The sequence below is a fragment of the Periophthalmus magnuspinnatus genome, chromosome 7, assembly GCF_009829125.3.
Source record: "Periophthalmus magnuspinnatus isolate fPerMag1 chromosome 7, fPerMag1.2.pri, whole genome shotgun sequence".
Classification (NCBI taxonomy): domain Eukaryota; kingdom Metazoa; phylum Chordata; class Actinopteri; order Gobiiformes; family Gobiidae; genus Periophthalmus; species Periophthalmus magnuspinnatus.
The window spans coordinates 29,773,356-29,788,755 of NC_047132.1; the positions used below are offsets into that span (position 1 = coordinate 29,773,356).

General features: G+C 43.0%; 1 long non-coding RNA gene across 1 annotated transcript; it reads left to right on the forward strand.

Annotated features, from left to right (window-relative positions):
* Positions 1–2,767: 2,767 nt before the first annotated feature.
* LOC129456402 (uncharacterized) lies at positions 2,768–6,068 on the forward strand. Its single transcript, XR_008648743.1, has 3 exons — positions 2,768–2,806; positions 5,420–5,500; positions 6,016–6,068. It is a non-coding gene; the product is annotated as an uncharacterized LOC129456402 (long non-coding RNA).
* The last annotated feature ends 9,332 nt before the right edge of the window (positions 6,069–15,400 follow it).

The following is a 15,400-nucleotide window of genomic DNA, read 5'->3' on the forward strand; positions in this document are numbered from 1 at the left end:
AGAATAGACTTGAGGCTCGGCTCTCAGCTTTTGGGACACGGGGACTTGACGTCACGGGCAATAAAACTCATGTGGGTCTTTGCTATAATAAGACAATGGTGCATTTGAAACTACTTAACAAAAAATACCCTAATCCATAATATATCCTATATTTTAACCCATCAGCCTCTGCATCATTTAGGCCAAAGGGTTGAGCCATCTTCAGTTATTTTGAATCTGGTTTAAAAGGCTATATTAACTTGACAGATCTGCCCGTCTGCCCCGCTCCTTGGGAGTCTAAGGACATTACACGGGATACTGACCATCTTGACACTCGTACAATTGGATTATTGTTGTTGGATTCCTGTGTATAGACCTGGCACCTTATTGAACCTCCATTTTAATATTCATTGTGTTTGTTTCAGGAGCTCAGTGTCCGGTCTGGTGTTGGTGGTGGTTCTTCTGGTGGCGGTAACTCTTTATTTGCAGTGCACTGTTTATTTACGTGTGGTGTTAGTTTGTTGTTTTATTTAGATTCCTCCTAAGTTGCTCCTCTCCCTTCTTCCCAGGAAGGACTAAGCTCCCGTGGGTGTGGGGGGGGGGGGGGGGGTTTATGGGTGTTAAATTTAGCTTTTAGGTATGGGACTTTAATAAAGCATTGCATTTTAATAATTTTCTGCTTCCTTCAATAAATATTGTGAATCGGAATTGTCTCTTGGCCTTTTTAAAGTGAACCTTACCTGTGTGCCTTGGGCTTTATATTCTCCAGGTGAAATTCCTGGGGTGGCGTTGTCATTTATTGTTAAATTACTTTAAGTGAGAACCAAATCACTTACTCTATTCCACCGCTCTCGCCACACCCGAACTAAACACAAAATATCAGATCATTACAATATTAGAAAGTAACAGTTGGTATTTAAAAATACCAAAAGTAACAGCATTTTAATTACCAACAAATGACAACTAATGCAGTGTACATTAGGCTTATATTCTTACACAATCTTCAGCACTGTCTTTGTCCACCGGGGTTCCCCAAGGGTCTACATTAGCACCACTGTTATTTTCACTATACATTAATGATATTCCCTCCGTTTGCAACAATGTCCACGTACTAATGTACGCTGACGACACGGTAATATACACACGGCAATAACATCTCCCAGGTCGCGGACAAACTCACTCCATGGCTCAAATCTCATCTTGGCTAAATCACTCCTGTCCTAAATTGAATACATCCAAAACGGTAGCAATGATTTTCAGTAAATCCAACAACACTTCCCATAAAGTTCCAGACATCCTTGTCTCTGGAGAACGGCTGCAAATTGTCCCACAATACAAATATCTCGAGATTCTAACAGACTCAAAATTATCATTCAAATCTCACATTAATAAAATAAGTAATCATACAAAAGTCAGTATTCGCTACTTCAAGCACATTGGGCATCAAATGTCCAACCAAGCAGCTAAAATGTTTATGCACTCAATGATTCTCTCACATTACAGACTGTTTACCCGTCTGGTCCTTGGCAAATACCACAACACTGAAACCTCTGCAATCACTCGACAAGTGAACTGTTAAAATTCTGGATAAAAAAAACAAATCATTTTCACCACTGTCCAATACTCAATAAAATAAAACACCATTTACTCAGCCTGGATAACGTGATCAAATATTCTAATCTCTGCCTAATCTATAAAATCATTCACGGTCTGTCATCTCCACCACTCAGTCAGTTTATCTCCATCAGAACCACCAGCCACAGTAGAACATGAGGAGCAGCACGAGGAGCAGCACGAGGAGCAGCACGAGGAGCAGCACGAGGAGCAGCACGAGGAGCAGCACGAGGAGCAGCACGAGGAGCAGCACGAGGAGCAGCACGAGGAGCAGCACGAGGAGACTGCATCATCCCCCTCAGGAAAAGTTCCTTTGGGCAAACAGCTTTTTCTGTTCGTGCTGCCTCAGATTGGAACCTCACACCCACAACCATCAGATCCACTAACACTGACCACACCTTTAAAATACAGTTAAAACAACGGCCAACTGCAAACCAGATCTGTGAACATTGACTTTATCCACTGTCGCTGCCCCCTGCTGGCCTCTTACCCTGTGTCTGTGTGCGATTGTCGTGTGTGTATGTGCTTTCTTTATGAGTGGTGGTGTGTAGTTGAATGATTGTTGTGAGTCTGCCGTCTTATGTAATAGTGGCAAGGCAAGGCAAGTTTATTTGTATAGCACAATTCGTACACAAGGTAATTCAAAGTGCTTTACAGAATAAGAAAGACATTAAAATCACACAAATCAAACATAAATAATCACAAATAATCATCATAAAATCAACATTAAAAGAGAAGAGTGCAGAATAAAAACCTGTCAGTCATATGCACAGCTAAACAGAACTGTTTTGAGTCTGGATTTAAACATTGTCAAAGTAGAGGCCTGTCTCACATCTTCAGGAAGACTGTTCCAAGTTTTAGCTGCATAAAATTTAAACGCTGATTAGTACATAGTGCATATGTTTCTCGACTGTTTTCTATGTATTTATTGTATTGTAATTTTTACTCTTGTTTTTAGGTGTTTTTAGGTGGACAGTATCTGCTGTCAAGGGACGACGGATGAAAAAAAAACATTACAGAAATGTTGATTAATCACTGTCCCTGAAATAAATAAATAAATAAGATGGTGAAAAAGTTGCAGTGCATTTTTCCTCATACATCAATGTCAGGAATCTACAGAATCAATATTACATTTGATGTGTAAATTTGAGTTTTTTTCTTATTCTCCTACAGGGTCAAATCACCTTGTGTGGATCTTATTCAGGTTTTCTGGGTGAGGGAGTAGAGCCGCTGCTCCTCCATGTCGAGAGGACCCAGCTGAGGTGGCTCGGGCATCTGTTCAGGATGCCTCCTGGACGCATGTCCCACTGGGAGGAGACCCCGGGGAAGACCCAGGACAAGGTGAAGGGACTATGTCTCTCGACTGGTCTGGGAACAACTTGGAGTCCCATCGGAGGAGCTGGAGGACGTGTCTGGTGTGAAGGAACTCTGACGACTCGTTCCCTGATGAGCGGAAGAAAATGGATGGATTGTGTTTTACGTGTTCAAGGGGGACCTGTCTGGTGGATGTCTATCTTATACGTCTCACACAAAAAATGTAGGTTTTAATCTGGTGCCATGTTGGTTTGGCTCCACTAGTGAGGACAGTCTGCATAGTCGACTTATTTTTACACTGACGATAGCTGTTTAGTCACCACAGATAACGTGGACACTTTGTGAAACACAGAGTTCTTTAAGACAATTTTTACAGATAGATTTTTACAGATAGACTTTTATCACATTATGATTCCCTAGGACAAGGTGGACTACAACAATAATGATAAACGAGTGACCAAGACAACAGCAGTGTTGATTACTGTCAGTAGAATAAACAGACTAAGTGAGTAGCTTATAAGTAAAAGTAAATAAAGTAATACATTGTAAGTGTGCAAATAAAATACATTTATAGCCGATCCCTTGCACAATTGGATATAGCCTATTTTTATAGACATTACATTATTTTTAGTTAGTTTTTAGCTCTTCTGACCTACATTCTAATTTATTGAATAACATCAGTAATCCTGCAAAATAATTTCCAGACCTTAATGTCTCAAGTTTGAGTTTTTTTAGGAGCTGCTGAGAGTTTATGCATCATCATCATCATCAGTGTAAGAAGTCTGTGCACTTATGTGTGGGGTGACAAGACTTTCAAAAATTAAAAACTGAGACACACCCGGGTTGGGATATTTGGAATAGATAAAAAAGAATGAGTAACATTGTCCGTTCTTGACTCACTTGTGGCTCAGTACAGAATGAGGGACTTCTGTCGGTATATTTCTTTTTGCTAATTTTCAAGCATGGTTTTCTGCATTTTACTGTTGGCCAGTATCAAACTGGGACACCTGGGATACTTGTGTAAAACTGGGACAAATCACTGATTTTAGATAGATCTTCTGGGACACAGGGCTCAAAACTAGGACTGTCCCAGGTAAACAGGGATGTCTGGTCACCCTATTTATATGAAACACTGTTATTGTGTCCAAACAGAACATGTTTGGACACAATAACAGCTGACTGTCTCATTTATAAAAGATAAAGAAGAACAGAAAAGTACAAACAATCAAAGCAATGACATGTCTTAATGATCAGTCTGTTTGTTTGATAAAAATATGTGCCGTTTCTCAGCAAACGTCCTTCTTCTCACTATCAGGTTTTAGACCAGGCCACACGACAATCACAGCCGTCACTGCAGTGGTCGATGATATTATTCATGCCTTGGACGAAAAACAACACTGTGTGGCGCTCTTTGTTGACTTGTCCAAGGCCTTTAATTCTGTAGACTCAAATATTCTCCTAAATAAACTTGTGTCTCTTGGTTTTGAGTTTTCTCTGAATTGGTTGGCCTCATCCTTTTCAAATAGATCACAATCAGTAATGGCAGATGGATACATATCTCCATGGTAAATAATAAAAATAAAATTCCCCAAGGTTCAGTCCTTGGCCCATTACTTTTTACTTTGTATATTAATAATATTTTCCTATAGTACTGCCCATTTTTATGAGGATGACCCAATGTTGTATTGTATTGCACCCACTGCTCAGGAAGCTCTATCCAAATTACAAAATGCATTTGAACACTAATAAATCTAAAATGGTCCTCAATTTATTAAAACTAAAAATATGCACTTCAGCAGATCTCATGTCACAGGCTCCTACGACCCTGTGTCTATGAAACTATAAAAGTGAATTTAAACATTAATAAAATACTATTGAAAAAAACTTTTCTCTCTTAACACATCTCACTTGGAAATAAATCAATCACCCAGACTAAACAGAAATCTGTTTTATTATTTCACTGGATCAATGATATGGGAAAAGGCTGTTAACAATTTTTATCATTCCACTTCTACAATTAGATTATATTTGAGTTTTTTTAACAGGACAAAGTGACGTATCCAGAACCTCCTTTGTACATTTCTAAAATAACCTAATGCAAAGAAGGATTTCACACCAGCTCTAAACATTATCCCTGGGAAAAGATTCAATTTGGGGTATTTTTACACAACAAAATAGATTATTTTAATATGTCAACATGAAATGATACAAATATACATACATTTTTTCTCATATAACTGGCCTATGTACTGAATCTGCCTATTGTCAAATCAATCACCAATAAATGAAATGAACTGCACTGGAGATTATTTAGGTTTTGATTGAGGGTCCCATGATGTCCCCATTATGTAACTTGTTAGTTACTACTATTATTACTATTACATCCAAGCCCAAAGTTACTTATCATCATGTTTAATACAGGGCGGGGACAAGGACAGCTCTGTACTGAGGCTCCTCTTCAGGAGGATAAATAGAAGCTGTACATGAGTTTAATCTGTGTCTGTGTCTGCAGCAGTGAACAACATGGTGCGCTCTGTCCTCTGCCTCCTGACTGTGGCCCTGGCCTTTGTGCCTCTGCTCTCTGCTGTGGAAGGTCAGTCACTTTGAATATGCTTTTAAATAGAGAACATTGAACACATATATCGTGTATATACTCAATTCTACATATACCACAATGTCCAGAGGTTTTAATGTTTCAGTGACATTTGTGAAAATAAGACATGGATTTACTTGATCACTAATCCACTAAACTGGAACATGGTCCTGTTTGGAGTGTTTCACAGCATTGAATTTGTGTATATTTCATGAATTCAATTACAGGTTTAATTGCAAATTTACAGCACACCTGTTGGGAGCCAGTCATAAGGAGAACACTCCTGTTTGTCATATCCTTTAATTACACGTGGACCACAGGGTTAACTGATTGTTCAGTGACACTATTTCACCTGATCATGTTCTGATTTCAACAGAATTGATCTTCTGAAACATGATGTTGGTCACAAAATATATGTGCAGGATAAAATCTGAAATTCTTTTTGCACTGAATCTTTAACACATCTGACTATGAAGTTGACTTTTTTTTGGCTAATTCATTAAATTTGTTTCCAGTGGATTCAGAGAAACCTGGAGTCTGTCCCAAGCCCAGGACAGACATTCACGTAGAGGTCGGTTGTCTGGATCAGTGCTCCACAGACAGTGAATGTGAGGGAAACCTGAAGTGCTGCTTCGACGGCTGTGGACGTGTTTGTGAAAAGCCAAGAGGTAACATGTCCCTCAGGAATACATGTGGATGTTAAGTAATGGTGATCAAATCCTACATTATCCTTGCCCCACCACTTTGTATAAATTAATACTTGTTACTGTTAAGAATATTTTTGTATATCAGTAATAAAAAAAATACCAGGAATATTTTTTTCATCCAAACTCCTTGAACGTCCATAAGTGGGCCTAAGCTTAAGAAATGATTATTATGCCCTAGTCCAAGTGGTTTTGGAAAATGTGTCGAAATGTGCACTTTTGACGACTGTAAGGAGGATGATAAATGCTGCTCCAATGGCTGTGGGCATACCTGTCAGCGACCAGTCATAAGTAATGCACTCTTCACTTATTTATCTGTAATTCAAGGAGATGACTGTTGGCTGACTGATTATGATACTATTCAAGGTTATTTATATAGCGCATCTGAAGCAACTTCAGCTGACCAAATCTTTGGGCACAACCAGGAGCTGGTCAGCTGACCTCAGGGCTCTGGAGTATAGGGCTGCAGTAACTCCCTCAAATTGAAAGGACCAGTAGGAACATTTTGATACTATTATACTTCAGTACCATTTTCAAAATAGAAACACCTGATATTTTTGACATTGGAAAACATGCATTCTTACTGAGTGGAGGTGCCTCTCCAGATATGACCTGTAAATGTTTATCTTCACAGAAACCAAACCAGGATCCTGCCCTCGTCCAAACCCTTCTTTCACCACATGTCCTGATGAATGCTCTGAAGACAGTGAGTGTGAAAAGAACCTCAAATGCTGCTACAGCGGCTGTGGACTCCAGTGTCTGCCTCCTGAACATGACAACAGTCATAGAGGATAATCATCACAATCGTTTTGGGGTTTAGGAGTTCATTAATTATAGACCTGCTTGTCATGAGATTATTCCCAGCCCTTTGTTTGTGCAGAAACTGTTGCAGTAACATGTTGACGCCTTGTGTTCCCATTTCTGCTCATTTAATAAAAATTGCACCTAAACATTGAGTTTTCATGTTGGTTTGAAGTATTTTAACTCTTTAAAGCTACGGTTTGGACTGGCTGACCCAGTCCTGTTGTGTTAGCAACAAAATTTCTAGTGAAATTAAGATCTAGTGTCTGGTGCGGATTCCACTGTCATGGTTTGAAAAGGCTCAGGATGATGACTTTCCCTCTCCCCCCGCCAATGGAAGTGGAGCTGCATTATTTGGAAAAGATCTTTTAAATGCAGAACTGAACAATTTGTGTTTACTTGGGATATTGCAATACTGATCTTTAATGCAGGGGTGTCAAAGATGTGGCACGGGGGCCAGGTCTGGCCCGCCTACAGATTTGATATGGCCCTCAGCTCATTTTACATAAAAGTAAATTTTTTGCGACATGCTAGCTTGGCATGTCCAGTACCTCTAGCCGCCAGAGCAAATTAAGACTTTGCTCTTGTGAATGCAGTTAATGAAATTTTTGATTGTATGGGACAATCTCATCAGCAAAATGTCTGAGAAAAGTGGACATCTCGTGTCAGGTTTTTAAAGAAAAATGGACTAATTTCTTTTTGTTCATGGAGGTGAATGGGAAACCGGTGTGCTTAGTATGCAGGTATGGCATTACGCACTGTAGGCGGGCTCTGCCACTTCAGGCCCGGATTCTCATTGGCTGTTCACTGCAGCTGTCAATCCATGAAAGTGCCTGACTCTTTGCTGCTCTTCCTTTGGCTTCTAGTGCCCACTGGCATTTCACTGGCACTTCCGTGTTTAGCTGCGCCTCACGGCAGGTAAATGATCCGGTGGCTCATCTAAAAATGTAGTGGTCTGTCCAATTACTTCGTATTCTATGTTTAGCACAGACAATCGCGTATCTGCGCAGGGACAGATACTGCATTTGCAGCTCATGACATAAGGGATCACAATTGTATGTGACTTTCAATGGTCCCGTAGCTTTAGCCCTGTGTATTGTCTACAGTCACTGTAGCCTGCTTCCCTGTCCTCTCCCTCACAGGAGTAACAAGTTGTGCTCAAGTCATAAATATGTGCCTGTGTCACTGGTGCATGTGCTTGTAAATTCTAATGTTTGTGTGTGTCGTCCTTTTCTCTGCAGATGCTGCCATTTTGTCCTGTCTTTTCTGTTGTCTACCGCTACATTTTACTGTCCGCTGCTTTCACCGTGCACGTGGTCCACCGCGCTGAAAGGGTGTGGTCAGACTTCTGCCCTGCTCTGAGCGTCCGCACACATTGAACCTGCCTATCTGCTGCGCTCTTATAGGAGTCAGTGGACTAGAGACAATTCAAGGAATATGTATAAACTCACGAGACTCGTGCAACCGGACTATTGTTGCTGTATTCCTGTGGTTGTAGATATAGAAACATCGTTGCAGCCCCATTTTAATATGTCTGTTTTCAGGAGCTGAGTGTCGGGTCTGGTGGTGGTTCTTCTGGTGGTAATTATTTTCATTTGCAGTGCACTGTTTATTTGCATGTGGCGTTTTCCGTTGTTTTTTTTTTAAGTACTTTCCTAAGTTGCTCCTCTCCCTTCTTCCCAGAAAGGCCCCAGCTTCCGGGCTTGTCTGTTCGGGTGTGTGTGTGTGTGGGGTGGGTTTTAACAAAGTTATATTTGTTTTTTAGATGAACTAGTTTAATAAAGCATTGCTATTTGTGACTCGTATAAACATTGTGAATTGGAATTGTCTCTTGGCCTCCTTAAATAAAATTTACCTGTGCCTTGGGCTTAGCCTTTTTATATTCTCCAGGTGAAATTCCTGGGGTGGTGCTGTTGGACATTTATTATTAGATTAATCAAAGTTTTACTCCACCGCTCCCGCCACAGGCAACAAGTGGCAGTGCTGAAGGAATATAATGTAAGAATGGATCACGTTATGGAAGTTGTTGACTGTTAATTTCATCTCCAGTTTCACTGGTTTCTCAGTGACAATAACTTCACCCATGCTCTGCCTTACAACACTGAAGAAAGATGGTTAAACTGAGGTCCTGTGCTAAATCACTTTTTTGATGTACGTGAGGAAATTGGACAGTTTATGACAGAAGTTAAACCTGTGATGGAATTACAGTGTGAACAATGGCTCTTGCATTTATGGTTGATATTACGGTGTGATCCTCGAAGGAATAAAAAAAATACACACAAAGCTCTTCCTCAACCACTCTGTCTCTCTGTTCTTAGTTTTTATAACAGATATGTCCTGGAAAATGGGAGCAATGTCAAAATAGCTTTGTTGGCCAGAATGTGGAACTCCTTGGCAGTAACCAACAAAAAACTGTCCAAAGGTAGATTTGCAAAGCTTAGCTTTAAACCACAGTTTTGTCTCAGTTCAGTTAGTTCCTCTGGCTCCTGTAAAGTCATGTCCTTTCTACCAACTGATGTTGAACTATGGGTCCCTCACCCAGTCAAGGCATTCAGGCTGAGGAAAAATAAAATGACATCTTAAAAGTTCAAATGTTTAAGTACTATCTCACACAGTGCAGCAGTGCTAACATCTTTCCATTGCTTGGTGAGTGTAAACATTTCAAGATTGCCACTTTCTGAAAGTTTAAGAAACCTCCCGCACACTGTCTTACTCTCGATTCACTTTTATTCTCACGACGTTTTGGTCCCATTGACCTTCCTGAGGTGTGAGGACAACCCCTTCCACTTTCCTCATATAAGTTAAGGGACCGCCCCCTTCAGTTTAACAAACCAATGTACCCACAAAATTGTGCATAATTCAATTTACATCAGTCTATTGCGAGTTAAATGCACGGATAATGATTAGAAAAATATAAAGATTATTATCACACTAAAAACAAGTTCACATAAACCTCTCAGAGAAACAAATAGTGCTCTTCAAAAAAACATCATAGTATTACAACAAGGCCAGTTATGTCGCCCGGACTGGCGTTACCGGGGCCCCACCCTGGAGCCAGGCCTTGGGTGGGTGCTCAGCGGCGAGCGCCTGGTGGTCGGGCCTTTCCCCACGGGGCCCGACCGGGCCCAGCCCGAAGGAACGACGTGGGGTCGTCCTCCCACGGACCCACCACCTGCGGGAGGAGCCATGAGGGGCGGGTGCAGAGAGATCCGGGCGGCAGTCGAAGGCGGGGACCTCGACGACCGGATCTCCGGACATGGAGACTAGCTCTGGGGACAGTACCTGTGGAATGGCAGACCAGGGTGGTGGTCGCTCTGTATAAGAAGGGAGACCGGAGGGTGTGTTCCAATTACAGGGGAATCACACTCTTCAGCCTTCCTGGTAAGGTCTATTCCAGGGTACTGGAGAGGAGAATCCGACCGATAGTCGAACCTCAGATTCAAGAGGAGCAGTGTGGTTTTCGTCCCGGTCGTGGAACACTGGACCAGCTCTATACTCTCCATCGGGTCCTTGAGGGTTCATGGGAGTTTGCCCAACCAGTCCACATGTGTTTTGTGGATCTGGAGAAGGCATTCGACCGTGTCCCTCGTGGTGTCCTTTGGGGGGTGCTCTGGGAGTATGGGGTCTGGGGCTCTTTGCTAAGGGCTGTCCGGTCCCTGTATGACCGGAGCAGGAGCTGTGTTCTCATTGCCGGCAGTAAGTCAGATCTTTTCCCGGTGCATGTTGGACTCTGACAGGGCTGCCCTTTGTCACTGGTTCTGTTCATTATATTTATGGACAGAATTTCTAGGCGCAGCCAGGCCCCGGAGGGGGTCTGGTTTGGGAACCACAGGATTTCATCTCTGCTGTTTGTAGATGATGTTGTCCTGATGCTTCTTCGAGCCAGGACCTGCGGCAGGCATTGGGGCAGTTTGCAGCCGAGTGTGAAGCGGCTGGGATGAGAATCAGCTCCTCCAAATCCGAGGCCATGGTTCTCGACCGGAAAAAGGTGGTTTGGTGGGTGGTGAGTCTCTGCCTCAAGTGGAGGAGTTCAAGTATCTTGGGTCTTGTTCACGAGTGAGGGAAGGATGGAGCGTGAGATTGACAGGCGGATCGGAGCAGCGTCTACAGTGATGCGGTCGCTGTATCAGTCCGTTGTGGTAAAGAAGGAGCTGAGTCCAAAGGCAAAGCTCTCGATTTACCGGTCAATCTACGTTCCTACCCTCACCTATGGTCATGAGCTCTGGGTAATGACCGAAAGGACAAGGTCTCGGATACAAGCGGCTGAAATGGGTTTCTTCCGCAGAGTGGCCGGGCGCACCCTTAGGGATAGGGTGAGGAGCTCGGTCACACGGGAGGAGCTCGGAGTAGAGCCACTGCTCCTACACGTCGAGATGTTGAGATGGCTGTTGCCAGTTGAGATGGCTCGGGCATCTGCTCAGGATGCCTCCTGGACGCCTCCCTAGGGAGGTGTTCTGGTCATGTCCCACCGGGAGGAGGCCCCGGGGAAGACCCAGGACACGCTGGAGGGACTATGTCTCTCGGCTGGCCTGGGAACGCCTTGGGGTCCCACCGGAGGAGCTGGAGGACGTGTCCGGAGTGAGGGAAGTCTGGGAGTCCCTGCTTAGACTGCTGCCCCCGCGACCCGACCCCGGATAAGCGGAAGAAAATGAATGGATGGATAGTATTACATTAAACAATAGTTCATCATTTAAGCCTTTTGGGCTATGAGTTTGTAAAGTAAAAATCCAATAGGTTTTGCATCTTTTTAAGGCACAGGCACCTGTTCAATCAAACAGAATTCACGTTAGAGGTATCCCAGGGAATTCTACTCAAGAGCACGGACGTGAGCGGTGCATTGACCACAGAGGATGAAAAGATAAAATTGGAGAGACTGAAACAGAAAGAAACACGTCTACTTATGCATGGCTCCACTCTAAGTGAGTAGTGGAAAAGTAAGAAGATTCCTAGGGCTTTACGCAGTCAAAAAGCCCCCACAATAGGGAAGTACAGTGAAACGTGGCACAAACGTGGCGTAATCGACCTCTCATTTGTCAAAAACACTTTAAGTTCCTCACACAGTGACAACCACCGGACCTCTTTATGAAACAGCAAGGCTTTATGCTCCACTCCCGTTTCCTCGCACAAAGACGTAAATATGCGACTTTTCACAGGTCGTGTGTAGCAACTACGTGATGTAAGGGAAAAGCTCAATTAACAGTGAGGCAATACTATGGTGCAGTCGCTATATGGTAAGAAAGGGTTAATGGGCTAATAATCAGAAAACTAGAGAACGCTCTAGGAGGGAGTGACAGGAGACTGAACTTGAGTTTGGTTGGTACCATATATTACAAATAATAAATGACATGCAACATTTAAGACAAACAGTTCACATGAATGGCCATTCAAAAGTGCAGTAAGTATTTACAATCAACAAGCACTTGAAACAATTCAAAAATAATTCAATGCAAAACCAATAATGGCAGTGCAATAATACCAAGAGAGTCAATAATTGTTAAAGTGCCATGTGTCAGAGTCCGCAATTATTGCACTAGATTGAAAAGGTCTGAGTCCAATTAATGTGCAAAAAGGCAACTTATCAATGTCTACCCAGGAGAGGACTGGGTTCCAGAGGGAGAGGTAGGTGCAAAAGAGTTCCAGGAGAGTTTCCACAGGTGTGTGTGATAGAACAATGGGTGTGGGTGTGTTGGGAGAGTATGATGGGCTGCCAAGAGCCCCCTACCAGCCCGGTGGGAGAAGTGCAGCTCCGCGATGCGTGCTCCGCGATGCGTGCTCCGGAGTTATTATCATATCGGCACTAGCTGGGTGAGGCTAGAGGTGTGTGGGGAAGGCTAACGGAGAGGCGTGCTGCAGGGAACCGTTTGCTGTGACTCGCACACTAGTCAAAAAAGGCTGTGTGTGATATATCTGCGGAACCGGTCAGGTCTTTGACCCCGATGGCGAGCTAGTGAAGAAAGTCTACAGCGTTTACCTGTCCTAAGAGAGACGCTGACCTGTCCTAAGAGAGACGCTGACCTGTCCTAAGAGAGACGCTGACCTGTCCTAAGAGAGACCGCATCGCGGAGCCACACTTCACCCAACGTCTCTGTGTAACTATGGGTTTGCTCGAGCGCTGTGATGAGCTGTTTAAGACCTCCAGCCTGTACGAAGTGCTCGGGACCACAAAGCACGCGACTGAAGCGGACATACGCAAAGCCTACTACAAAGTGTCTCTCAGAATTCACCCTGACCGGGCTCCAGACGACCCACGGGCCACGGACAAGTTCCAGGTGCTGGGTTACATGTGACTTTACAAAGTTTACCATGTTCACAACATCATCCAACTCAGAAAGTAGGTCTGCTGGTAAAGTCTAAAAGGGCCTCCCGGCCACTATTTAATGATATGGAAGAGTATTACATGGTTACTCTGCCGATCATTAGACAGCACTGACACCTGACAAATTATTTGCAGATAATAATTAATTTGTTTTCAAAAAATATTTTTTTAGACAAATTGGGTAAAATTTGATAATTTCCTATGACACAATAACAGACAATATGTCACTAGTGTGCCGTGGTACAGTGGTTGAAAAACACTATCATAATATGATAAAAGGCTATCTGCAAAATATTGTCTTAAAGAACTCTGTGTTTAACAAAGTGTCCACGTTATCTGTGGTGACTAAACAGCTATCGTCAGTGTAAAAATAAGTAGACTATGCAGACTGTCCTCACTAGTGGAGCTTAACCAACATGGGGACAGATTAAAACCTAAACCTTGGACCTTCAGAAGGACAGCAGTGCTCCTGAGATCTTTACTTCTTTTTATTTATTATAGTCTATTGTTTGATGTTACATTTGGTCTGAGTTTGTGATAGTTGTATCACTTGTATGGGAGGTCATGTCTTTTTCACAAATCCACCCCAGGAACAAATAAAGTAGACCAATCTTAAACCTTAAGATCACCAAAATACTTACCCATGTGATTACTAAGCTGTCATGATGAGTGCTGCATAAACTGTAAAAGTACGAGGATGTAAACACGACTTATACTGACGCTCATCGTCACTGATCACAGGGGGCTTTGAGTTTGGTTCCTGCACTGTTTGGTCCACACATGACTGACCCCGGAAGCCTGCCTGAATACTGGTGTGGAGCTCCATCACGCAAATAAGGTGGAGTATGTTGTAAAGTGTTTTGGGGATGATTTGGGTGGACCGTTGTGTCCTCTGACTTATAAACTGTTGAAATTGACCTACAACATGTGTGTGTGTGGGGTGTGTGTGGGGTGTGTGTGTTGTGTGTGTGTGTGGTGTGTGTGTTTCTTTCCTTCTGACTGAATAATCAGGTCAGCAGAATTCATAACACAACAACTGTTATCTACTTCCGGTGTTTCCCCTTTCAGAATAAAATACATTTTTTGTGTGAGACATATAAGATAGACATCCACCAGACAGGTCCCCCTTGAACACGTAAAACACAATCCATCCATTTTCTTCCGCTCATCAGAGAACGAGTCGTCAGAGTTCCTTCACACCAGACACGTCCTCCAGCTCCTCTGATGGGACCCCAAGTTGTTCCCAGACCAGTCGAGAGACATAGTCCCTTCACCTTGTCCTGGGTCTTCCCCGGGGTCTCCTCCCAGTGGGACATGCGTCCAGGAGGCATCCTGAACAGATGCCCGAGCCACCTCAGCTGGGTCCTCTCGACATTCAATTCAATTCAATTCAAGTTTATTTATATAGCACATTTAAAAACAACCTCAGCTGACCAAAGTGCTTAACATAAAATAACTAAACACATAAAACACAATGAGGAATAATTACATTATACAAAAGAGCATAAAATACATTAACAGTGCAAGTACCAACACATTCTATCTAGACAGTATTAAAAGCCAGGGAGAAAAGATACGTTTTGAGCCGAGACTTAAACTGAGTAACAGACTCAGATGATCGGACAGACAAAGGGAGACTGTTCCACAATTTGGGCGCTGCCACAGAAAAGGCCCTGTCACCCCTAGTTTTGAGCCAAGCTTTAGGCACAGTAAGTAGAAGCTGGTCAGCTGACCTCAGAGCTCTGGGAGGAGTATAAGGCTGCAGCAGCTCCCTAAGATAGGCTGGGCCAATAAATTTAAGACATTTAAAAACAATCAATAACACTTTGAATTTTACCCGAAAAGCAATAGGGAGCCAATGTAAAGTGCACAGAACAGGCGTAATGTGCTCCCGTCTCTTTGTTTTGGTCAGAAGCCGAGCTGCAGCATTCTGAACAGTCTGCAGACGCTGTATAGAGCCCTGGTCCAGACCTACATACAAAGAGTTGCAATAATCCAGGCGTGATGTGACAAAAACATGTATGGCTTTTTCAAAATCAGCCAGAGGCAAGTAAGGCTTAAGTTTAGCCAGAGTCTGGA